Source organism: Peromyscus californicus, unplaced genomic scaffold (assembly GCF_007827085.1).
Source record: "Peromyscus californicus insignis strain IS unplaced genomic scaffold, ASM782708v3 Scaffold_14__1_contigs__length_90479793_seg_2, whole genome shotgun sequence".
Lineage (NCBI taxonomy): Eukaryota > Metazoa > Chordata > Mammalia > Rodentia > Cricetidae > Peromyscus > Peromyscus californicus.
Window position 1 is genome coordinate 54773656 of NW_026294436.1, and position 25726 is coordinate 54799381.

Here is a 25726-nt window from a genome sequence, read left to right on the forward strand (position 1 = left end):
TATTTTCTTCTTTTTATTCAGAAATTTGAAGGTCTTTGGAAATGTGAATGTATCGTCAATGATGACATGGCAATGAAATAAGTTGGAGCATAATAGACTTTATATTACCCAGAAATGAATTCAAGTACAAAAAGAAAATCCAATTGTTTTCTACAGCCAGTGATTTAGATGAAAAGCCCAGGGTTGTTTTCATTCATTTAGTTAGTAATATTTATTAATGACCAGATATAAACCAGGGACCTGGAAGATGTTGAGGATTCATCAATGAACAAGAAATGAAAAGTCCCAGGTCTATAAAATCCAGATGGAAGGAGGCGGTAAGAGACACTCAAACAAGAAGTCAGAAGGAGAGAATGCCCATGTATATATTGATACTTTCATTAGAATAAGAGGGAGAGTGTTGCTGAAAAGAGTGAGTAAAAATGGGAATGAGAAAGTCACGGAGCTATGGTAGGGACAGCATCCAGATGGAGGCTCTATGAAGGGAAATGCCCTGGGGTCTAAGTATATGGACTTGTTTGGAGGTATTGCAAGAAAGTCAGTGCACATAGAACACAGTGGGTTGGGGAGAAGAGTAGAAAATGAGTCAGAAAGGGATCCGTCATTGGGCCCAGGATGCAGAGAACAAATGTAACTTGTATGAGACATTGCATGAGGAAGCAATCAGGATGCTTTGGGTGGAAAAGTGACAAAACTTAGCTTTTAACATGATTACCCTGTGGATGTGTTAAGAATAGTCTACAAAAGATAAACACGTATGAATATAGAATATGTAGGAGGCTTCATCACTCGCTCTGTGAGACATGGTGGTGGTTTGGACCAGGCAACCCACATAGGAGGCAGAGTGTTTTCTTCTGATTGTTGCGTATGACCAGCTCTCCAGTTCTCTCCCTAGATCACTTACATGAGCTATAAGTGGCCAATGGTTAGAGTGTTGACAGAGGAATCTCTTTGGAGGTTGTTCTTTCTGTTTTGTCCTCACAATCTCCCTGCTTCTTTCTCTAAGTGTTGACATTGCCAACCCTATTCAATAGTGATTTCCAAACACTGAAAGGGTTGAGTAAGGCAAAACCACCTGTGGTAGTTTGAATGAGAATGGCTCCCATAGGCTCATGTATCTGAATGCTTAGTCACCAGGGAGTGGAACTGTTTGAAAAAATTAGGAGGACTAGGAGGTGTGGCCTTGGAGGAGTAGGTGTGGTCTTGTTGGAGGAAGTGTGTAGCTGGAGGCTTTTCTGCATCCCACTCCATCCCACAGTTGTTTATAAATTATCACTCAAAGGCTTAATATGGCTTATAAATGCTTGGACTATTGTTTAGGCTTATTACTAACTAGCTCTTACAACTTAAATTAACCCATTTCTATTAATCTATATTTTGCCACGTGGCCATGGTGTTACTGGTCTGTTGGCATCTTGCCCCTTGGGCGGCTGGATGTCATCTGCTAGACTCCACCCTTCTTCTCCTGTATCTCTGCTTGGATTTCCCACCTGGCACTATCCTGTCTTGCCATAGGCCAAAGCAGCTTTATTTATTAACCAATGGGAGCAACATGTATTCATAGCATACAGAAAGACATCCCACAACAGAAGTGTGTCACTGTGGATAGGCTCTGAGGTTCAAAAGCCCATGATAGGCCCAGTCTTCTTTCTCTCTCCCTCTCCCCGCCCCTCTCCCCACCTCAGATCAGGATGCAGAAGTCTCAGATACTGCTGTAGTGCCTGTCTGTTCTGCCATGCTCCCCACCATGATGATAATGGACTAAGCCTCTGAAACTGTAAACGAGTCTCTAATTAATGCTTCCTTTTATAAGATTTGCCATGGTCATGGTGGCTCTTTATAGCAATAGAACAGTGACTAAGACACAATCTATGGTCTCAAAGGGCTATTAAGAATAAACAATTTCCATTCTATTTACAGATACATATTATATTTATTGATAGCCATAAACTTCCAATCGCTTACAACTGTTTTTATCTGAATATAACAGTTGTCTCCAATGATTCATGAGTAAGGTACAATGTAGCCCTAATGTAATCACTTTTCTATTGTTGACTAGAAGAGGGTAATTCTGCACTTTCGCTGTTCTCTGTACACATACTTGGCATTTGTTTCATGGACTAAAAGAAGTCCTGGAATATGCTTTGGTTAACATATTGAGCATGCTTCATTGTGGTAGCAGTTCCTTCAAAAACCACACTAGATTCTTGAGGTCTTGGTCCACTGCCGACATGCCCTCCTGAGAACCTGGTGACTCTAACGCTGATTGAGCAGTGCTTTAACCACAGACCCACAGGGTCGTTCATCAGACTTTTCTTTTATGCATATGGTGCATGTGCGTCTACTTATCACATGCATGTAGTGACTATGGACACCAGAAAAGGGCATCTGATCCCTTGGGACTAGAATTACAAATGATTGTGAGCCACCGTGTAGGTGCTGGGACTTGAACCTGGGTCCTCTGGAAGAATAACCAGTGCTCTTTACTACTGAGCCATATCTCCAGACTCTCTTCAAACTTTAAAGCTGAATTCCAAACTCATCCTCATTCTCTTGATTCTGAAGGTGTTTATATCACTTTTGCTTTAAAGTTTGCCTACTGAATAAATATTGCACCCAGTTACCAGTCCTTTGTATGACGTTCTTCCTTTTGAATCGTTGGTAGTATTTTCCTGATAACTGGACACTGATTGAACAGGAATTGAACCTGCCTTTTCTCAGGGGACGGCTCTGCAAAGGAGAACTTTAACACTGGTTTGGTCTTGAACTTCACACTGAGTTTCTGGGGTGGGGAATGTGATGCTAGCAACTTATGGAGTGCAACGAGCCACCCTTCCTCAGCTATGAACTGTGATCGTTTGGACCAGTGTGCCTATTGAAGCAAATACGAGGGTACAAGCATGGCCAACACTGAATCTCAGGTCTGGTGGAGAGCCCTGAAAGAGCCTTGGTTTGGCAACCATAAGGACAATGCTTCCCCTGGAACCAAACAGGGTCTAACTTTATTGCTTGCAGAAGTGGGGTCTCCTTGTGTTTCTTTTTTTAAAATGTGGACGTTTGTCTGGGAAGAATGACTCTGCAGCAGTAAGTGAATCCAGACTGACACAAAAATAGGAATCTGGAACCCTGACTCATCATTGTGAGCCTCCCCTAGATGTGGAAATACTCTTTTATATCAGCAATCAAGTTTCTTTCTTGCTCAAAAAGCCTGTCATAACTTTACTTAGGCACTCATTTTCTTTAAAGCCCATCCAATGGCCTCCTGTTGCTTCTAGACCATAATTAAGAGTTTGATCTTTAGCATGTTTTGGAGGGAATGAGGAGTAAGTACAAGACTATTTCCTGGGAGGAAATAGTTCATACACTAAGACACTTGGAAGACTTTATTAATTTAAATGATTTAAAGTGGTGGAACGCATGTAGGTTGATTCCTAAGTAGGACAAAACACATAATGAAAATAACCTTGGATTGGATACAATTCATTTACATGAATGTGTATATGGGGGGATGGGGGGGTGATACCTGTTTGTAGCTTTAGTAATTGATTTAGTAGACTGAATGAAGTTTCGGCTAAGCATAATGAAGTAGAGGCACCTGATGTTTTTGAGTTTAACGTGGAAGAAGGAAGTCAAAGGTTTGGAGATACCAAGATTACAAAGTCTCTTTATCGTTTGTGAACTTCATACCCCCACTTTTCCCTTCATCCCTTGCTACAGTCCAGATAGCAATTTTCTCCGAGAGGCAATGAAAAGTTGTATTAGTGGGAGGTGTACCGACATCATTGGACATTCAGTTACAGTTGTTTCTGCCCTCTCACTGAGGTAGCGGGTTACACTACTGTTAGGATGAGCTTTCTGATGTCTCTAAGGATGTTGGGATCCTTGGATAGAAGAGACCATCAGCAATGCACATCATCTCTGACAAGGCAAATGTTTTATTGTTAGCAGGCATCAGAAATAAGGTTGTAACCAGAGATTTCTAACTCACAAAACTTGGTAGTTGTTAATCTTAGGAAACAGATAAAGAAGGAGCCCACTAAATTTTGATTTATGTAACATGGGAAACTCAGTTCTACAGGTCAATGAAGAATCAGTGTTTGACCCAGTACGCACACATAAGTCTGTTCAGGGTCCTGTGGATCAGAAGCCAAGCCTCCCACAAAGCAGCCTCTGTGGTCCTAACATAATTACATAGCTGTGGATGTTTTCTCAGTATTTCCCCAAAGGCACTGTCACTACGTAGGAAAGAAAGTATCTGCAAGGGAAAAGGGATGCACAGGTCTTTCAGGGGTTACTTTACAATGCCTTTTTGAGCCCGTGAATCAAAATGGGGTTTGTGGGTCAGGTAACACCCAGAATTTTTGTTAAGCCAGAATGTTTACTCATGTTATCACTATTCATCTGGTCTCTAAATATAAAATTGAAAAATATATACTGTCCCATGAGAGATGCTCCACACTGGACCTCTGACAATTATTACAGACCAAGCCAAGTAAAATACACAGAGCATCAGTTTCCTCCTAGGATAGCAAATCATCACAGAACTAGATTGTGAGAGAGCTGCGGATAGCCGGGGACCGGCCTCAGCAGTTTCGGGGGTCTGAAGGATACGATACCTGGAAGGCGCAGTAACGACTCAGAGACAATGTTCATGCAAGCTGACAGGTCACTTCGGGCTTTTGCAGTTGCTAAGTTTCTTTTTCTTCCCTGGCTTCTCTTAGTTTCTCTTATTTTTTCTTAGTTTATCTTATTTTTTCTTAGTTTCTCTTAGTTTTTCTTAATTTCTCTTAGTTTAGCTTCTCTAACTTCTCTTAGCTTTTGCTACAGCTTCTTTAGCTTCTGCTTTTGCCCTGGTGACCTCAGTCTTTTATTGTCATAAGTAAAGGGGGAACAGAAAGAAAAGGGGAAATCACCCAATACGAAATATTCTCATGATTCCAAAGGTTATTCTTAGAAAATCTCCAATATATTCTTCATCATCTTTTACTAAACACAGGAACTATCCCAGACTTAACACCAAAGCAAGCATAATCTATTTTTATTATTAATGATTATACAATCTTTTGAGCACTTGACCCAAAGGCTAGCAACATGCAATTTCGCAAAAAAGGTAAAAATAAGAACAGTTGTCAATGTACCAGACAGTCATTTCCTTCTCACACAGTCTGCTCCAACCTCAAGACCTCTGTAGCTGCCTAAGTTCCTCCTCAGCCCTCTGCAAACACTAAACCCTATGACTGGTGGGCTACAATGACGTCAGACAAGAAATCTGTCCCTGCAAGTCAGCAACTTCTGTCCTTCTATATCCAACAATTCCAAGGAAGACCTAATCTAATTTATAGAGCTTCTATGAAAGGAAGCTCACCTTTTTTGGCAACTCTTTTCAATCTAGGAACCCAATAAAGCTTGTAGCAATCACTCCATCAATTGTCACATTATCTCCACACTCCTTCAGGAGGAATAAGAAGTATCTGAATTAAAGTTGCCATCTCCCTTTCTTGGTGGAGGCCACTATTTTCCTCCTATTCTAGGTTCCCACACTTTAGTTTGTCATCCCATCTATATGTTACTCCATCCACAGTCTTCAGCCAATACCCCTTAGGGTCTCAAGTTTTATACAATGTCCTTGGAATATCCTCAGAAACTGAATTATTCATCATGGCCAAATTAAGTCCAGTGTATTGATACACATCATACTATGTGCTATAGTTGACCACATATTCAGTACAGTTTATCCAAGCCTAAAAAGCTTCCTCAGGCTGCAGGTTCTTTTCCATGAACTGCATAACTGCCCTAACCCCAGACTGAGTGATCATCTCTGCATAATTTCCTGTGAAATTTACTTCACTCCTTTCCTGTATCACAGAAATCACCATTGGTCTAGGAACACAGAACATAAAGATCAGATAGAAGAAAAAGACTAGTATTACAAGAAATATTTATATGGAGGAGGGCATGACATGTGCATGCCATAACTCATGACCTTGGGACACATAGGCATTTCTGCCTTGGCCCTCTAGAGGCATGCTAAGCAGAAGATCCGGAGGGGAGCACACAGAGGGTTGGTGGTCCACAATCTCGGGTCCCCTTTTCTCCAGTCTCTGCTGGCAGCACGTCAGCCATCTTATATGCCGTCCCCGGCAGCGGATGTTGACTTCATCATCAAAGATATGAATGTTGCAGTCATTCAAAGCTCTCTTATCTCCATCTTTGTCCTGTGCAAAAGCATCTCACAGGAAGACTGTAGATCTTGACTTTGATAAGGCAAATGCTCCAGCACTTGCAGCTGCTATTCCAGCTGTAATATTTTCCCAAATAAATCAACAACACCCCCCCACCCTGATATTGTGCACACAGCTACTGAGCTTCCAAATTATTTTCTCTGTATACCAATTTGGAACAGCAGACACAAATGATTGTGTCTCATAACACTGATGGTACCACTTCACAGACTAGCCTGAGGCTACGTACACTCTCCTGTAATAGAGTCTACAGGGAGTTTAATTGTCTTCTTATTCTGTACAACAGGACACCAGGAAGGAATTGATTCATACCCATAGAAGGTATCATTTTGCATACAAATGCCAGGAAACTCCAACATAGAGTCTCCTGATATAATGACTAAAATGAGTTACATTGGCCTCTTATTGCCAATTTCCTGTAACAGATTGCCACAAGCTTAGTTGCTTATATTTATTTTCAGAAGTCTAAAATCAATGGATTTACTTTTAAAGGCAGCAGGGGAGTTGTTGTTGTTTAGTTGTTGAAGCTTCTAGAGGCTGTGCACATTCTGTGACCCATAACCCTTTTTCATATCTCTACAATATCTTGCTTCTATCATTGCATCTCCTACTCATTACTCAGACCCTCTGCCTCCATCCTTACAAGATCCTTATAAGTGAGAGACCCACTGAGATGATCTAGGGCAATTTCTCAGTCTCCAGATCCTCTTCAATTTAATGGCATAAAAATTTCTCTTTCCTCATTATGGTGACATATTCACAGGTCTGTGACATTAGGATATTGACATTTTAGCAGGGGGGAAGAAGGACATTGTCTATATTATCAGAGCACAGCAACTATTATAGTTATCCTCAGAATTGATTATATGCAAATATCAGATGGATTAAGTTTCAAAGTCACCAGGCAGAGTGAGAGTTGAACCAATTAAAACCATCAAAGACATAAAAGAAAGGGAAGAATGCACTATTATAGTTGGAGGAGATTAATATAATTTGATTATTAACTGCAAACATATATGACTTTGGCATAGAGAGAGTGGGTTGGCACAGCCATATCTGAATGGAATGGCAGAAGTCATAAAGCCAGCACAGCAGCTTGACAAAGATCCAGCAAAGCTGAGCCACATGATGGCTGCCATGTCACCTTTGGTTTTCATCTCTACCTGTTACATACTTGGGGCACTTTTAATATTTATACAATTTGGAGATATTGGATTGATGGAAAATTACTTATGAATCATTTATGCCTTCTCCCAGGAATGCTGCTTCTAAGCTTATCCAGGAAAGTCCTGAACATACTGCCCCCCCACCACACACACTTTGAGGGAGATATCCTTATCTACTTGAAGTTCTTCCTTATGCTTTGGAAGTTATGACACTTAAAGAAGCCAGAGGTCTCTTCATGAGGTTATGAGACATTCTTGAAACATCTGTCCCTGTACTTACACTGGAACAAGATATTCAAAACAAAGTAAATTCAAAAAGGTCAACAAGATTCAGTGGGCTAGAGGAATTGTCCACAGTTCAGATTACAAGCCTCTTCCCACTGTACACTCAGACAATTACGTGGCATACAATTCTGCCCTACACAGAGACATATTGATGAGCAAAGTATGGAGTGGAAAGATGATAAAAGTATGAGATGTTAGGACCTCCCTCTCTTAGAAGTTAACTCATGTGGAGCCACTACAATGTCATATAACCAAGGAACAACAGAATGTCAGGATTAGACATATAGACAAATTCTATAAGGATATAAATGTGAACATTATTGTAATAACTGCAGCTTTAGCCTGAGGATTTTTCCTGGGCACTCTGACCACTAAAAGTTAATAATACACTGCTTGAGACATGACAAAATGCCCAGGGTGGTTGAAGATTTTTGTTTTGGTCTAGTGTCCTTGAAGCAACCAAAGCAGGCAGCTTGAGCACAGACTGTCATATGCCTTCCAAATTCTCAAAAATTGGGTCATGGGGTTAATGAGTAAGAATGATAACTCTGTTTATTAATGATGTCAAAACTTGAGGGGAAATGATTGGAAATGATAACTCTGTTCTGTCATAGTTTATTAATGATGACTAAAAGATGAGCAAAAGAAAGTGAAACACATGTCCCAAAACAAAAATGATATGATCTATGTTTTAGAACATCATGAATGTATCCCTGCTAACTAAATTCTGTATAAATAAAAAAAAACACTCTGGCTTCTAGTCAGTCAGGCTGCAAGATTCTCCCAACCACCATGGCCTGACTCACTTCCTTCTCCCACCGACTCCTTACATCCTCTGCAGGACCCATTCACCACCGGGGATGGCTCCTGGCAGTGGGTGCTTAGTAAAATCATAACCGGGTCTGGGGTTGGATAACACAGGCAAACCTCAAAGCTCTTGTGGGTTTGGCTCCAAAGCACCTTAACAAAATACTGCAGTAAAATGAGTCACACAAATGCTTTCTCTCCTTGGTACATGTGAAAATTTCATCTATGCTGCACTGGGGCCTATTAAGAATGCGCTGCCATTATGTCTACACTGTATGTTCCTTAAATTTGAATGTTTCATCCTTGAAACATGCTGATATTCATGCGAGCCTGCTGTTAGTTGTAACTCTTCACTAGTGGCAGATTTGCTTAGATGTTGATGAGCGCTGTCTCATCACGATGGTGTGCTGTGGATATCTGTATGCTGTGAATGTGTTGCTCTGATTGGTTAATAAATGAAATGCTGATTGGCCAGTATCCAGGGAGGAAGTATAGGCACAACCAAGAGAAAGGAGAATTCTGGGAAGTGGAAGGCTGAGTCAGGAGACGCTGCCAGCCACAGCCACCATGAGAAGCAAGATGTGAAGGCAGAACTGGGAAAAGGTACCAAGCCACGTGGCTAAACATAAATAAGAACTATGGGTTAATTTAAATGTGATATCTAGCTAGCAAGGAGCCTGAGCCATTAGGCAAAACAGTTTAAATAATATAAGTGTCTGTGTGTTTATTTGGGTCTGAGTGGCTGTGGGCCTGGGTGGGACTGGAGATAACTCCAGCTACAATGGTGACTAGATATTGATGATCAGGATGGTGGCTGCTGAAGGCTGCAGTGGCTGGGACAGTTTCTTGACATAAGACAGTGAGAAGTTTGCCAACTGGTGGACTTTTCCCTTCACTATCTTCTGGAGTATGTTTGGCTATTTCACAGCCTTTTACCCAGTGTCAACATTCATCCATGCTCTCCAACTCTGTCTCTGCCTATCAGTGAAGCTTATGCAACATTCTGACTCTGTTACTGTCTTCTCAGCAAGTTTCACATGAGCTTTACCAGATCTAGATTCCCTCTGACAGAAGTACTTTCTATGTTCATCTATGAGAAGCAACTCTTCATGCCCTGAAGCTTCCTTGTGAGCTTGCTGCTCTTTGAAATCCTGAACCCCTAGAAATCACCCATAAAGGTTCACTCAACTTCTTCCAAGTCCAGTCAGTGTCCACGTTCTGCCGTTCTTCCACAAACTATGTGTGTTCTTTTTTTTTTTTTTTTTTTTTTTTTTTTTTTTTTTTTTTGGTTTTTCGAGACAGGGTTTCTCTGTGTAGCTTTGCGCCTTTCCTGGGACTCACTTGGTAGCCCAGGCTGGCCTCGAACTCACAGAGATCCACCTGGCTCTGCCTCCCAAGTGCTGGGATTAAAGGCGTGCGCCACCACCGCCCGGCCTATGTGTGTTCTTAATGGTACCTGGAATGATGGAATCTTTCTAGAAGTTTTTCAGTTTACTTTACTCAGTTTTATCAATAGAATACATTATTTATGGCAGCTGTATAGTCTCCCAAGGTACTTCTTAAGTAATAATAAAAGTTGAAAGTCAAAATTATTGCTTGGTCATGGACTGTACAGTGGTTGTTGCATTACCAGCTATGAAAATAGCATCGCTCCCTGCAGTTCTCCAAGAGAAATCTTAGGTGACCAGGTGCATAGTCAATGAACAGGGTTCTTTCAAAAAGATACATGCAATCATTCTCAGTGATGAACTTAAAATATTCAAGAAGTCGTGCTGTAAACAGGTGTCTTGCTATCTGAGCATCTTTATTTCACTTACAAAGCATAGGGGAAGTAGATTTTCTATAACAATTAAGAGCACTAGAATTTTCTTGACTTGGAAATAAGCATTGACTTCACCTTAAAGCCAGCAGCTTCATTAGCTTCCACGCATCCGTCTACCTTGGGAAGCTTTTATGATAAACATGGACTTTCCTAGAAAGCTGTGGCAGTCCTTGGTGGCTAACTGCCAATCTAAGTCAGTTCAGTTTATATAAAAATCTGATGTTATATGTATCATCTTCATTGATTACTTTAGCTAGATCTAGATAATTTACTTGTGCTAATTATCTTTTCTATTATTGCAATCAAATACCTGATATAAATCAATGAACAGAGGTGGGGTGCTGTTTTGTTTGTCTGTATAAATATATTTGTAGACTTGTGACTTCAGAGAGCTCAATCCATGGTTGCTTAGCCCTCTGTGCTTGGGAAAAATATCATAGTAATAGAAATGTATGTCCTAGAAGCTGCTTCAGCAGGAAGGAGGGAGAAGGGGCTACACAGGAAGGGCCAGGGCAATATACAGCTCTAGGGTGTGCTTTTTGTGACCTACTTCCTCCAATGAAGCCCCACCTCCTAATAATGCCATCATATTATGAATCCATCAAGAGATTAATCCACTCATCAATCACTCACCATCACGATCTAGTTGTCCCTGGCAACATTGTCATAGATACACTCAGGAGTGAGGCTCACTAGTTCGCGAGCTGTTCTTAATCTGATCAAGTTGATATACTTCCGACATTGGCCCTCACTGCACCACCTTGTGCCTTTGTTGTTGGTATGGGTGCAGGCTCTTCCCTCAAACTTATGAACTAACTTTTGCTGACTTTGCACTTCTGTAACTTCCTCAGCCCCCATAGAATTGAAGAAAGTTAGGCCTTGCTGTGGACTAAACGTAAGAGAAAGATTCAATCTTCTACTGAGAACATGAAAATTTTTTTGCACACACACACACATACACACACACACCTGGCATGATAAAAAAAATTAACTTTAAAAGATACAAAGACAAGAGCTACACAGATTCTTTGAATAGTAAAAAGCAAAAAAGAGGATATTTTAATATATTCGCACAAGCATATTTATTAGTTTTCACATTTTCCTCAAAATGTATTTTATTAAAATAAACAGATGAAGAAGAAAATCTGAACACCCTGCTATCTACTAGAAACACTGAATCTGTTCATTAAAACCTTCCCATACAAACACCCTGACTCTGGATGACTTCATCCTGACATTTAAGAAGAAATAACACCAACACAGTTCAAAATAGAAAGAAGGAATGTTTTACATTTTTCTTTAGGATGTCATCATAATCTTGATTGCAGAGGACATTATAAAAAAGGAAAATTACAGACTAATTTCTCTTATGAACATTGATGTGGGGGAGCTTTGAAGAATTAGTGCATTAAATCCAGTCAAGTTTAAAAACAGGTCCTAGCCAACTAGAGCAATGCAGAGGTTCAATGGCAATTTAGTGTTTACAAGATAATCAACAGAGGAGAGGGGAGAGGAGGAGAGGAGAGGAGAGTTGGGGGAGGAAGAGGAGAGAAGGGGGGATGGGAAAGAGACCTGTGGGAGGGAGGGCATCATTTCAGTGAATGCAGAAAAACTTTTTTTTTTTTTGAGACAGGATGACCTCAAACTTGTTGTCTATCTGAGGAAGATTTAAACTCCTGATCCTCTGCCTCTACCTCTCATGAGCTAAGTATACAGGTATCCACCTTGCCGGGTTTACAAAGTGCTAGCGATCAAATCCAGGTTTTGTACAGACTCAGCAGACATTTTACCAAATAAGCTACAACTACAGCCCTGAGGAAAAAAATTAAAGTAAAATAATGAGTAAGAAAAAGCTGCCAGACCAAGTAGAAAAAGATGCAGAATAAGTGAACAACTTTTAGAGAAAATATTTAAACGGCTAGTATGTATTTACAAAAAATTCTCATTTTTACTTGTTATCAGAGAAACGCATAATAGAACTCTGATATAATGTTAATAAGCAACTAACTGAATGACTAAAAGGTTCAATAACAGTAATATTGTTCAAAGTGTAGAATGTCTGAAAGTCCTAGAATTGATGGTAAAAGTACAGACATTTTTGAACACTCATTGTTGGTGTCTACTAGAGACTACACATGATATATTCCACAACATCACTCCTTGGTATACATATATGAACACAAAAATGAGTTCTGTGTTCAAAAGATACACTCACAGAAAGAGTGTTAGTAATGACCAAAGTTGAAAAGAACACCAATTCTTGTCAGCAACAAAGGAAAGCCCTGACAGTGCTTCGTCCCCAGGCTTCAGCGATAGCTTGTTTCCTAAAGACAGTCCTGGTTTTGCTCTGCCCAAGCCATGCCAGCAGCAGCTCCTACGCCCTGTCATCACCATTGCAAACTGGCATATTTCCCATGGTTCCCTGTTCTCTTCCTATACTTGGGCAATGACTCTCTTTAAACATGAACAATTTCTTCATTACCCCAATTTGAGTGTTGACACCCATTCCTTCTAACATGTTTGGTGCTGCGGGTTCACTAAAGGGTAGAAAGGCCTTTTGTATTTCACATGTTCACTCATTTACTACAAAATGTGTGTAAGAGTATGGTGAATATGTGTATGTATGTGTTTGTGTGTTTGAGTGTCTATATATGAGTGTGTGTGTGTAAATATGTGTATAGATAATATAGTATTATGATTTGGAAATAAACTAAGTGTGCTATAATGATATAGCACACTGATACTAGAGGGAAATTTTTCAAAGAACAAGTGTCTTAGGGTTTTTATTGCTGTGAAGAGACACCATGGCCATAGCAACTCTTATAAAGGAAAACATTTGATTGGGACTGACTCACAGTTCAGAGGTTTAGTCCATTATTGTCATGGAGGGAAGCATGGGGGCACACAGGCAGATGTGCTGGAGAGGAAGCTGAGAGTTCTACATCTGGATCGGCAGGCAGCAGAAAGAGAGTGTAACACTGGGTCTAGCTTGAGCATCTGATACATCAGAACCCACCCCCAGTGACACATTTCCTCCAACAAGGTCACACCTTACCCAACAAGGCTACAGCTCCTAATAGTGCCAATCCCTATGAGCCTATGGGGGCCATTTTCATTCAAAGCCCCACAACAAGAATAAAGGGAATTTTGACTTACTTTTTTTTCTCCTTCTTTTCATTTATTCTTTGTGTCATTCACATCATGCACCTCCATCCCATTCATTTCCCTGTCCCTTTGAACCTCTGGTTTCTGCTACACTATCAATGCTGGGCCTTCACTGGAACGCGTCTTGGACATCCTGCTGTTGCCCTGTGTTGTGGAGATCCTGCAGCTTTGGGTCTGCAGGACCACCCGCTTCACTGGCCCCTTCATGTGCTCCAGCCGATTACAGATGGGGTGGCTGTTGGGGTGGGCCTGGTTAGTTGCAGGGTTGGTCAGTCTGCCAGCTCTCCCTTGTCCTCACCACCAGGGTGAGCTCTCTTGCATTGTCCTGGCAAGTTCACACCTTACAGTAACAAGCCAGTTCTTCTGTCTTCATGTCCTCAGGGTGGGATCTCACACATCTACACCTTTAGGGTCAGCTCTACTGTGTTGCCCAGGCATGGAGTAGAGGTCACTCTCCTGAGTGCTGCTGCTGAAGAGGGGCAGGGCCAGCTCTCCTGCTCTTACTTTTAGTATGTATTTGTTTAATACAGTAAAATATTGAAGAATCTGGAGAAAAAGATAAAAATTCACAATTTTCTATCTATGTCAGGAGTACTAGAGTGTTTTCATAGTATCCACTGCACTAAAATAAACATTTCTAAGCTCAGTTAAAAATATATAAAATATCTGCAATAACAAAAAACATAAAAGAAAACAAATACGAATATTTAGCAGGATGCAAGGAGAGGTGTGGAGTTTAGATGTAGGAAAACATTTCAGAAAACTTCAAGCATAAAGTGAGGGCCAGAGACAGGGTAGCTTTGGATGAGGCAGGAAGTGAGATCAAGGGTGGATCATTAGAGTCTGGAATACCTTTGCATGGTAACTGAGGATGAGCTAGAAGAAAGAGCGCGAAGGTATAAAGAAGGGAGGTCCTGTTAGCTGCCAGTGAGGAATTTCAGATGCGATAACAGAAATGTGAAGAAGTCAGTGTGGGAAAGAGTCAGTCCCCTCTCCTCACTTCTGTGGAGGTTTGAATAAGAATGGTGCCCCGCCGGGCAGTGGTGGAGCACGCCTTTAATCCCAGCACTCAGGAGGCAGAGCCAGGTGGATCTCTGTGAGTTCGAGGCCAGTCTGGACTACCAAGTGAGTTCCAGAAAAAGGCTCAGAGCTACACAGAAACACCCTGTCTCAAAAAAAAAAAAAAAAAAAAAAAAATGGTGTCCCATAGGCTCATAGATTTGAATGCTTAGCCTTTAGAGAGTGGCACTATTTGAGAAGGATTAGGAGGTGTGGCCTTGTTGGAGGAAGTGTATCAATGGGGGTGGACTTTGAAGTTTCAAAGGCCCTTGTCAGGCCCAATCTCTTCCACCCTCTCTGCTTATGGATCAGGATACAGCTCTCAGTTACTGCTCCAGCACCTGGCTGCATGCTGCCATGCTCCCCACCATGGTGATAATGGACTAAACCTCTGAAATTGTAAGCAAGCCTCCATGTAAATACTTTCTCATACTAGTTGCTGTGGCCATGGTGTCTCTTCACAGAAACGTAACAGTGGCTAAGACACCTGCTCTGGGGTGTGATGCAAGGTTTCAAAGAAAAACAACAAAACTATAAGACAGTTACTGTGTTAAGTGGGAAAATAATTTGCTAATGCAATCTAGAAGAATTACAGAAAGGGACTTAGAACCTATTTGAAGTTACTGGACACCAGCTTCATATAAAACCTGTTCTCTGCATGAAAACCTGAGGGAAGTTCCTCAAGAACACTCACTACCATGGTGAAATTAGACAGTGGGAGGGAGCAGGAGCCAGGTGAGCTGGCATTTAAGCAAACACTCTTAATTTCGTGCCATATAACTGCTAAGCAAGGAAATAGTGGATGGACTTCTAGGCCAGGGAGAAGGTCAGAGCTCAATGTATTCATGTCTGATGATGTCGAAGGATCACCTTAATGGGATTACTAGATCAAGTAATCTTGATGAACAAGAGGTAGTGTCAGAAAAATTAAAGATTTAAATGTAAGGCTTGAAACTGGGTCAGTTTCTGGAAACAGCAAAATCCCTGGTATGTCTTTGGTGGAATGAAACAGTGCCAATGATGAATGACTTTTTAACAGATCCAGTCTGAGAAACTTTTCCTGTTGTTGTGACAAAAGACCCTGACAAAACATCATATAGAAACAGAGTTTATTATATTACAGTGTGTGGGTATAGCTCATCAGTGGGAAATGAGGCTGGTAGGAACCTGAAGAATCTGGACACACTATCCTGAGTGAGGGAGAAGAGAGTGCTAATGTTCCTGCTCCTCAGCTATCTTTCTCTTGTTTATTCAGTCCAGGACCCAAGCCTAGGGCATGGTGCCTCTCACTGTTAGGGTGGGTCTTCCCCCTCCCATATCTACTAATCTAGTCAAGACAATCCGTCACTGGCATGGCAGATACTGATATAATCAAGGCAATTCTTCATAATTGTGCTTAGAGACTTTTCTCCTAGATGATTCCCAATCCTGTCAAATTGATAACCAGTATTAAACATTGCCAATCCATAAAGGAAAATACTGATTGAGGCTTCCTTCTGGATACCAGTGTCATGATGAATAGAAGGTTGCGATCTGCAGTTGTAGCCCTTGGGGAATCAGAAGAAGTCGGAAGTGGGAAGCTATCTGTTTCGTTTAGTTTGAGTTAGGAAAGCAATACCTCTTGTTTTCCTTGTGTGATGAGACTTCTGGATGCAGCCTTTCCAAGTAACCGCCAGACTTCTTCAGTTCTCTTCTCTAAATAAAACTGCATTTAGCTTGTGGTTTTGGGGATCCTGGTTGCTGTCCCATGGTTACTAAGATCTGGTATCATGTTAGCATCCCATTCATCAAGGAGGGTCGAAGAAGCGCTAAAGTGGAGACAGATGAGTTTCCCACTCACCTCCTCCAAATTCTATCCAGGCCTCTCTGTCTATTCCGCATCAGCTAAAACCAGTTGACTTGGCCAATCTCAGTCACAAAAGAAATTTATTTTTGTGCAGGGCTAGCCATATTGCTATATGAAAAATTAATTTTGTCTTTTGGAGAGAAAAACAGAAAAAGTGACACACAGGCGTCTGATAGAACTTGCCTGCCTGAGAAGTATAGGATGTGACTTGAGGAAGAACTGACTCTCTGAAGGCAAGGAAGCTTATAAATCCAAGTGTATTGATTTAGAGAGAGGGAAAGCCTCTTGATACTGTGATCTACGGCATACGTGCTACAAAACTAACAACACAAAAGACTGGAACTGAGGCACAGTTCAACTTGTGTCTCATCCAGGAAGTGGGAGGAACGATAAGAGAGGAAGATAAAGGAGATGACAAGGGCAGGCACCGAAGAGCTGGTGGAATGATGTGACAGGAAAGGGGGTGTGAAGAGCTGAGGAAGAATCAAGCTTTTCTTTTGGGAGTTGGAAGTAAACAGTTTCTTAGTCTGCCTTCCATTGCTATCATAAACGACCTGAGACTGGGAGATGTATAAAGAACAGGGGTTTATTTGTGCTTTCAGAGACTGGGAAGTCCAAATTTAGCTGCATCTGGTGAGGTCTTGTTCGCCTTCAACTCTGCTAAAAAGCAGAAGAGCATGCAGGGACATGTGAAGGGTAGAGTATAAGGGGCAGCTCCCTTGAGGACATCCTGTGACCATAGGAACTCAGATGTGAAAAATGCTGTTCTTCTTATGGAGCCTTCCCTGTCATGACCTCAACACCTTGGACTGGGCCGCATCTCCCTACTCTGCCACTTTGGTCCTCACCATAGTTGTGTTGGTGACAAACCATATTGAAACTGTAACAGGAGCACAATGCATAATGATATTAACCACTAATAGTATTTCAAAGGGGGATGTATATAGTGTTGTGGCCATGGTAAGCGACCCTAGGACAGCCATTCCCTCCTGCTACATGCAGACTAATTAGGGATCTAGAAGAGAGCCTGCTCTCTCACGTGTCTCTGGAGGTAAGATGTGATGTGCTCAGCCCAGCTCTTGAAGACGTAACCTGCATAGGAGGAACTCATGACCCCAAGAGGAACTAGGAACAAAAATAAAGCCACTATTCCACTGATCAACTGATTTTCACAAAGGCAAACTCTATTCACTTAACAACAAATTCATGTAGCTAGAGTTTTCCTGCCTGGCCCACTGTCAGGACAAATCTCTCTCACCTGCCAGTCCCACAGCCACTCAGACCCGACCAAGAAAACACAGAGACTTATATTGGTTTCAAACTGTATGGCCGTGGCAGGCTTCTTGCTAACTGTTCTTACAGCTTAAATTAATCCATTTCCATTAATCTATACCTTGCCACATGGCTCGTGGCTTACCGGCATCTTCACATGCTGTTTCTCATCATGGCAGCTGGCAGTGTCTCTCTGACTCAGCCTTCCACTTCTCAACTTTATTCTCCTCCTTGTCCCACCTATACTTCCTGCCTAGCCAATGACCAATCAGTGTTTTATTTATTGACCAATCATCAACACATTTGCCATACAGAACATCCCACAGCAAATTCACAAGGTTCTGTGGTTTCACTGGCAACTTACAGAGTAGTCCCACTCTCCTTGACAGACAGCCATGGCAAACAGAGGTTCTTTTGTTCCAATATTAAGTACTAATATTAACCTTCAGCTCTCACATTATACATCATAGAGTAAATAAATTAATCAAACTATCTATCTATCAATCAATCATCTATTTAGGTTATACAATAGCTACAAAGCAGTAAAGTGGCCACAGCAAAGTCTAGATAGTTTCAAGAAAGACTTAGAAGCAGAAGAGGAGCAGATAGAAAAGCAAAAGTAGACTCTGTAGGGTGGGAGTAGGGGGTTGTAGAGGGTCAGATGAAGAAGCCTGTTGGAGGTCTGCTGAAGACTCAGTTGTACAGTCAGGCTGCTGCCAAGTCATAGGTTGGACTTGAGCCCCAGAAGGGAGGTGCGAGACTCCGGAGACTGCAGAGCTGAAGGGCAGGCCCAGGCCTAAGCACATCAACAGAGTGACAAATGTATGGTGGGTCCAAGTGGGTAAACTAACTGAGGATTGGGCGGGCTAACTGCAGTAGACACTGTCAGCAGGTGGGCACTGACTGGAGCCCACAGGACAGTTCCAAGCTCCCTTCCTCCCTGGATCTTGGTTCACACACTGAAGAGTCAGCTTCCACAGGACAGTGGAACCATCTCCATTGCAAGAGATGTCCTCTTCTTTAGGAGGTCCTGGAGAGGGAATTACTCCCTTTCCTCACTCTGGTGTGTACAATAAAATCTTGGGCCCTAGTTTTCCCAATACGATTTTAATACACTCATGTGCTCCCATGGTCCTGATTTACTTGGGTTGTTGAAAGGGTAGTGCTCTCTCTATTCTTTGGAATAAGCTGCTTATCCATTTGTGTCTGGAGGATGGTGTGGGGACAGATCATACTATTTATGTGTCTCTTGAGGTGCAGAGTCATCCTCCATCCTGAAAACGGAGTCAATTGCTGCCAAGAAGGTATCTCTCAGGCGAGGCACAGCCTGAGAAAGCACTGTTTATACAATGTGAACTAATAATAGCACAGGACACAACCTGATCGCAGCGCTTGCGTTTTCAGTAACAGAGACTCGGTGATAAAGGCAATGAGAAATAAAAATCAGTCCTGTATCGACTCAAGCATAAACTAAGGAATAAGGACACAGATCTCTGTGATGATCCAGATTCAAAAGAGTCTATCATGTCAGAAATGGAAGTGAACTTAGAGACCATGCATCCAAAGCCCTCATCCACATGGAGGGATAAAAACCTTACATAATATTGAGAATGTGGAGACTAAGAGGGGAAACACTAACCTGTCATCCAAAGATCCTGCACACTTTGTGGGAATCGAGTCCAAGACATTTTGGCTTAGAAAAATCAAGAAAGGCTTTGTTTTGAAAAATGTCCCCCAATGCTATGTTGGATAATACTGTGCGGCGAGAACATGGACTGACAGAATGTTCTTGCTGCAGGAGTTGTTTGTCAGGGAACGATGCTGTTCTCTAGGGAGAGGGACAGGCTTTTTGACAGCCACAGCTGACCTCGAGGATAAATACCGCATTAGGGTAATTATGCCGGCAGAGCAGCTCTCACAGAACTCTGACGCCCATCTGGTCCCTTTAGAGATGGAATGGGAGTCCTTGTTTTTAGTCTCTCCTGGAGGCAAGAAGGGACCAGTTGCATCCGACTTCTGGTCTGGTGTATGCAGTGAGCAAGTCCTGGAATTCCCACCACAGCCATCCTGGGCAGCTGACTGGTGTGTAGACTCAGTGAGCCCATTCCCAGAAGAGGATTCTAGCCATCAAAAGGCTAAAACAAAATCAAGACTGCAGCTGTGGCTCAGTTCATAGGATGCTTGTGTAGCACGCACCTAGAGCTGGGTTCCATCTCCTGCACCAGCACACATCCAGCATCATTCAGGAGGTGGAGGCGGGAGCGTCTTTCATTTGTATTTTGATCTCTTGGTCTTTGTTCTTAAACCCTTTTCATTTTCTTCATTTGAGATAGGGTCTCACTGTGCGATCGTCCATGCTGAGCAGGAACATGCTCTTCTCCTGCCTGGTTCTCCCATGTGCTTGGATTACAGATGTGTACCATTGTGTCAGGCTCTGCTATTAATATTTTAATGTATTAAATCTAAAGAAAAATTAACACCTGCCTGTAAGTTTTCTAGAAATTTTTTGCTCCTCCTTGGAATTCATTCAGACTTTAGTCTTTGTTTATTAAGAAGGTAGCCAAATTTGGCAATATTTTTCCTGTTCTTAGGTTTTGAGTCTTCGCTAGGAAGTCTAGTAGGGCTCCCACCTACACATTTTGAAGCTTAACTCATTTGAAATACATTCCTCTTTTTTGATATAAAACCTTTTCTTTACACAATTTTTATCTTCAGAGTATAGCTGCTTTCTTTAGAACAAGAACACTTACAACCAACAGATTTTGCTTCTTCAAAAACTTCTGCAAGCAAGGCATGGTCACTGCATTTAAAGTAATATGGTGGCAAACAGTGAATATTTATATTTTTGTCTGTGCCTTAATCATGTATCAGCAATTAGACTTTTAAACCATGACACCGGCCACTTGCTAAGATGTGAGCATTTGGGAGACAAAGTCAGGAAAAGGTAAAGACATTTAGTCACGTCTCCTTTTAAGATTCATAAAACCAATTCTTTGCAACATCTTTGCAGCAATGTAGATCCTTTCATAAAACAAGCTAGATATATTGCTGTATCAATGATGGTCTTTTAAATTTTAAAACTTTCATATTCTGAATATATTTTTCTTCCTGTAAGGGGATTACATTAACGGGACTAAACTGTTTTTCACTCCTTTATATTTACTGTTCAAACTTACTGAGTCTCATTCATCTATTTTCTTAGTCACTGTCCTATTGTTGTGAAGGGACACCATGACCAAGGCAACACTTCTAAAACATTTCATTGGGGCTTCTTATAGTTTCAGAAAGTCAGTCCATTATCATCATAGTGGGGGGCATGGTGGCATGCAGGAAGGCATGGCCTTTGAGTTGATAGACTTGCATTTTGGTTCACAGGTGGAGAGAGAGACTGAGCTTATGGGGGCCATTTTCACTCAAACCACTACATCTAAAGTAAACCCATTTTATGGAAGATGTAATTTACTATAAATGAACACAGGACCATTGGTTGTATAGAGAATCAAATCAGCCAACACATTGTCCTACTGTTATATTCTTAAAATAAATGTTGGAGAAAGAGAAACTTAACCATAAACTGTATTAGTGAATATCTTTCATCTCTTCTTTTCTCATTCAGATTATTATCTGGTTTATTTTTATCACTATCTTTTAATATGAACCTAATCTCCATACAAACACCAGAGATCTAACTCTACTATTCTTTGCTTCTAATATTTTTAGCTTTATTATTTATGTAAAGAAATATTCACACCATTTCTTTTGAGACAGGGTCTTCCTTCACAGGTCTGGCCTTGAAATCACAGAGTTCAGTATGCTTCTGCCTCCTGCCTCCTGAGTGCTGGGATTACAGGTGTGTGCCACCACACCTGGCTCTTCACACCAATTTTGAGAAGCTCAGCCACAAGTTAGTAAAACTCATTTAAAACACAGGAAGGAACATATAACAAGTAAAAGAAAAAAACTCAATGGTTTGTATAAATGTGACTAAAATTCATATTCACAAATAAGCAAAACTTTGCAAATTGAAATGACACATTATTTATTATCTGTCACAGAAAGCCTGGGAATTGTTGAATATGAGGGGGCCAGGCACGGGTTGGGGGGATGGGAGAGAAGGAATGGCTTGGGCGTCTAAACTGGTCTGATTGCTTTACGGTCTTGCAATGCTGTATCCCACAATCCAGAAAGTCTGATTTATGAGCCACATTATGGGGAAACTGCTCCAGGAACAAATGCAGGAATAATAAAGTCTTTTTTGCCAGAAGCAAAAAATTATGAATAACTTACATGCTTGGCAGTGAGTGTCCCTATAGAGAAGTGCAGCCATGTTTTCTCATGGTAGACTGGTCTGCAGCAAAGAAAAGCATAATCTTTAAGGTGCCGAAATCCCTACATAGATGATCTCTAGTCCCCACCCCTGACTGAGGAACTATTAGCAGTGGGTGGGTGTTGAGGGAGGGAGGATCATTTCTCTGAGGATGTGGCCACCTGTAGGTTTCCCAGGCTCCAGTGCATGGTCCCACACCCATGTACATATAGTAAGCACTAACCAGATTTAGTGGGTTATCAAAAATAAAAATTAAAAAAAAAGAAGTTGGGAGAAGGATATGATGGGGAGGCATGGGTTAGATGAATGAAAAGGGGAATAGATATGATCAAATTTCATTGTATATATATGCATAAGACTCTCAAAAATAAAAGCATTTTTTTTTCTAAAAGCATGAACTTTAGGTAGAGTGTAAGATCTGTGCTTGCTGGATTTTTCTTGATACTTTTTAATCTTTAATAATTTCATCTTCATTAATAAAACCAAAGTATTATTTTATATAAAAATAGCAATAATTATACCTGTTATCATCTTATGCTTTCTTGGGGGGGGGCTAAATATTTAAATGAATGAATGCTTTATGAAGCCCCCAGTACACGGAAAATATTCTATGACATGAGCTACCATTATAACCTACAACTAAAAGTGAGAGTTCACAGTTAAGAATGAAAAGGTAGGACGGAGGTTACATCACTATCAATAGGGCTCACCATGTATGTAGATAACTACCATATTGCCTTTGTCTGTTTGTGTTGCTATGACAAATCATCTGCAACTAAGAGACTGAAGAGCAATAGAAATTTATTTCACACAGTTCTGGCAGCTGGAAGTCTAAAATCACATTGGGTTTGGTAGGTGATAAGGACTGTTCTTGGATTCCAAGAGATCACTTCATTGAGGGTTTTACACAGTGTGGTAGTTTGAATGTAATTGGCCTGCATAAGCTCATGAGGAGAGGCAGTGTTAGGAAGTGTGGCTTTGTTGGAGTAGGTGTGTCACTGTGGAGGCAGGCTTTGAGGTTTCCTATGCTCAAGATACTGCCCAATGACACAGTCCACTTCCTGTTGCCTTTTGATCAAGCTGTAGCCAGCACCATGCTTGCCTACATGCCACCATGCATCCGCCATGATGATAATGGACTGAACCTCTGAAACGGTTAAGCAAAACTGTAAGGAAATTAAATGTTTTCCTTATTAGAGTTGCAGTCACCATGGTGTCTCTTCACAGCAATAGAAACCCTAACTGAGACACATGATATAAGAAAGGAAATGAACTCCCTTCCTCCAGCCTCTTCATACAGCCCTGGACTAATATCATACTTGAGAGTTATACCCTCATGACTTAGTTACTTCTTGGAGTCCCACTTGTTCGTTCTTATTATAACATTGAATAGTTAGTTATAACACAAAATTTTAGGGGTTCATTTAGAGCACAACCTATATGTTTACGAAAGTATTTAAAAGATGATCCCAGGAACTGAGGATGTAGTTCAGTGATAGAGCACTTGCTGAGTACTTGGAAGCCCTGTGTTCAACCCCCCAGAACTGCAAATAAATAAATAAATAATGATCAATAAAGCATTACATTCAATTTTTAATATGGATCAGGTGTAATGTAAATGGGATAAGAATGAAAAGATGTATCTTTAAACTTTTTTCTTTATTTTTGTTTTTTTTTTCTTTAAACTTCTTATCTTCTTTCCTCAGTCTCTAGACAAATGCTTTCATTTTTGTCTGTTGCCTCTTTATTGAACTGAAAAGTCTGGAAGCAAATACCACAACTTGTTGGCAGTATGTACTTCTGAGAAGGAGAATTATAAATTGAGCGTGTAGATTAATTATAATTTGCATGTAGTTTAAAATATGTATCGGTGTGAAAGAAACAGATGAAGCAGCATGTAAGGGGATGGTATCGCCTCCATTTATTCCATGGACTCTTTACTGGCTTCAGGGTAAAACTCTGTAGGAACTAGGGAGGGTAGGGCAAGTCATCAACCAGTGGCCGGTGACAGGTTCTTGTCACAGTCACAGAACACTGCAGATCAGGTTATAAAATGTACTAAATAAGGGTATTGTTAATGATAATTAAAGGAGAGGTTTAGTTTGGTTACGAAAATGAATTAAGGCCTGAGAGATACTCAGTGGTTAAGAGCGTTGGCTGCTCTTACGGACGGCTCAGGTTCAGTTCCCAGCACCCATCAGACAGCTCACAGCCACCTGTGACTGTGGTTCTAGAGTGTCCGACACTCTCTTCTGGTCTCCATGGGCATCTGCATGCATGTGGTAGATATATACATACACATACACCTACACGTACACATATGCATACACCTACACCTACACATACACACATACATACACATACACATATACATATACCTACACATATACATACACCTACACATATACATACACCTACACATATACATACACATACACATATACATACACCTACACATACACTTACACCTATACATGCACATACGCATACACCTAGACATATACATATACATACACCCACACACATATATATACAATACACACATACATACACCTATACATACAATACACATATATATACACGCATACACCTACAATTACACATACGCATACACCTACACATATACATAAACACATACATACACATACACATATACACACTCAGGCACACAAATATACATGAAAGTAAAAAAATAAATATTTTTTCTAAAAAAAATGAGTTAAAAACGGATCAGAACAGTCTGTAGACAGGAGAATCTCATCAAATGAAGACTCGGTTCCTCCCACTACTTCCCTCTCCACAGTTGGCACCTGCTCTCTGTGGTATTCGCTTGCACTGTGGCGTGTACACCCTGTGACCTCCTCTAAGACAGACACCTGTTTGGATCGTCTTTCAGCCCTCCTTCTGTCTCATCGTCACCTGTCTTAACCAGCCCTCCATTGTCGATGAAGAAATTCAGGTCTTTCAGAAAGTCAGCCTGTCTCTCTCCTTTGTATTTAAAAACTATCATCTGTCTGTCTGTCTGTCTTATCTATCTATCTGTCTATCTATCTATCTATCTATCTATCTATCTATCTATCTATCTATCTATCTATCTATCATCTACCTATCTATCTGTCTGTCTTTCTTGATGCGGATGTGCCTACAGGAGTTTACATGCATCTCACGCACACAGAAGCCTGTAGAAGCCTGGGGAGGGTGCTCAGTTCCCCTGAACTGTAGCTACATAGCTGTGAGCCAGCTGGAAACTAAATGTGGAGTCCTCCACAGGAGCAACACGTGCTCTTAGCCACTGCCCCAACTCTCCAAGTCCATCCTTTGTCATTTTAACTCTATACCTTTTCTACACGTTTACTACTTTTAAGGGATTCTTAGAAGGCAAAAGTAGACAAAAATAGCTCACTTTAATTTCAAAATACTTCAAATCAATTTACCATGAGTAAGCTCTCATTTGTAAGTGTGATTAAGACACATGCAATTTCTCGCTAAATCATTTCGTGTGCTGAACAGTGGAGTTGGCAGCTGTGAGTACAACACTTCCAGCAGATCTCTAGAGAGTTTCCATCTTCCAGAACTAAAACTCTCCACTTTCTGAGTAGCAAGTCCTCAGTCCCCCTCTCCAGACCCTCACAGCACCTTCCTACTGATACAAAAATTCATGTCCAGGTCTTGGGATCAAGGGGTGCCCCATTTCTCCTCTAAAATTAATGTACATTGTATTGAATTTCATATTTG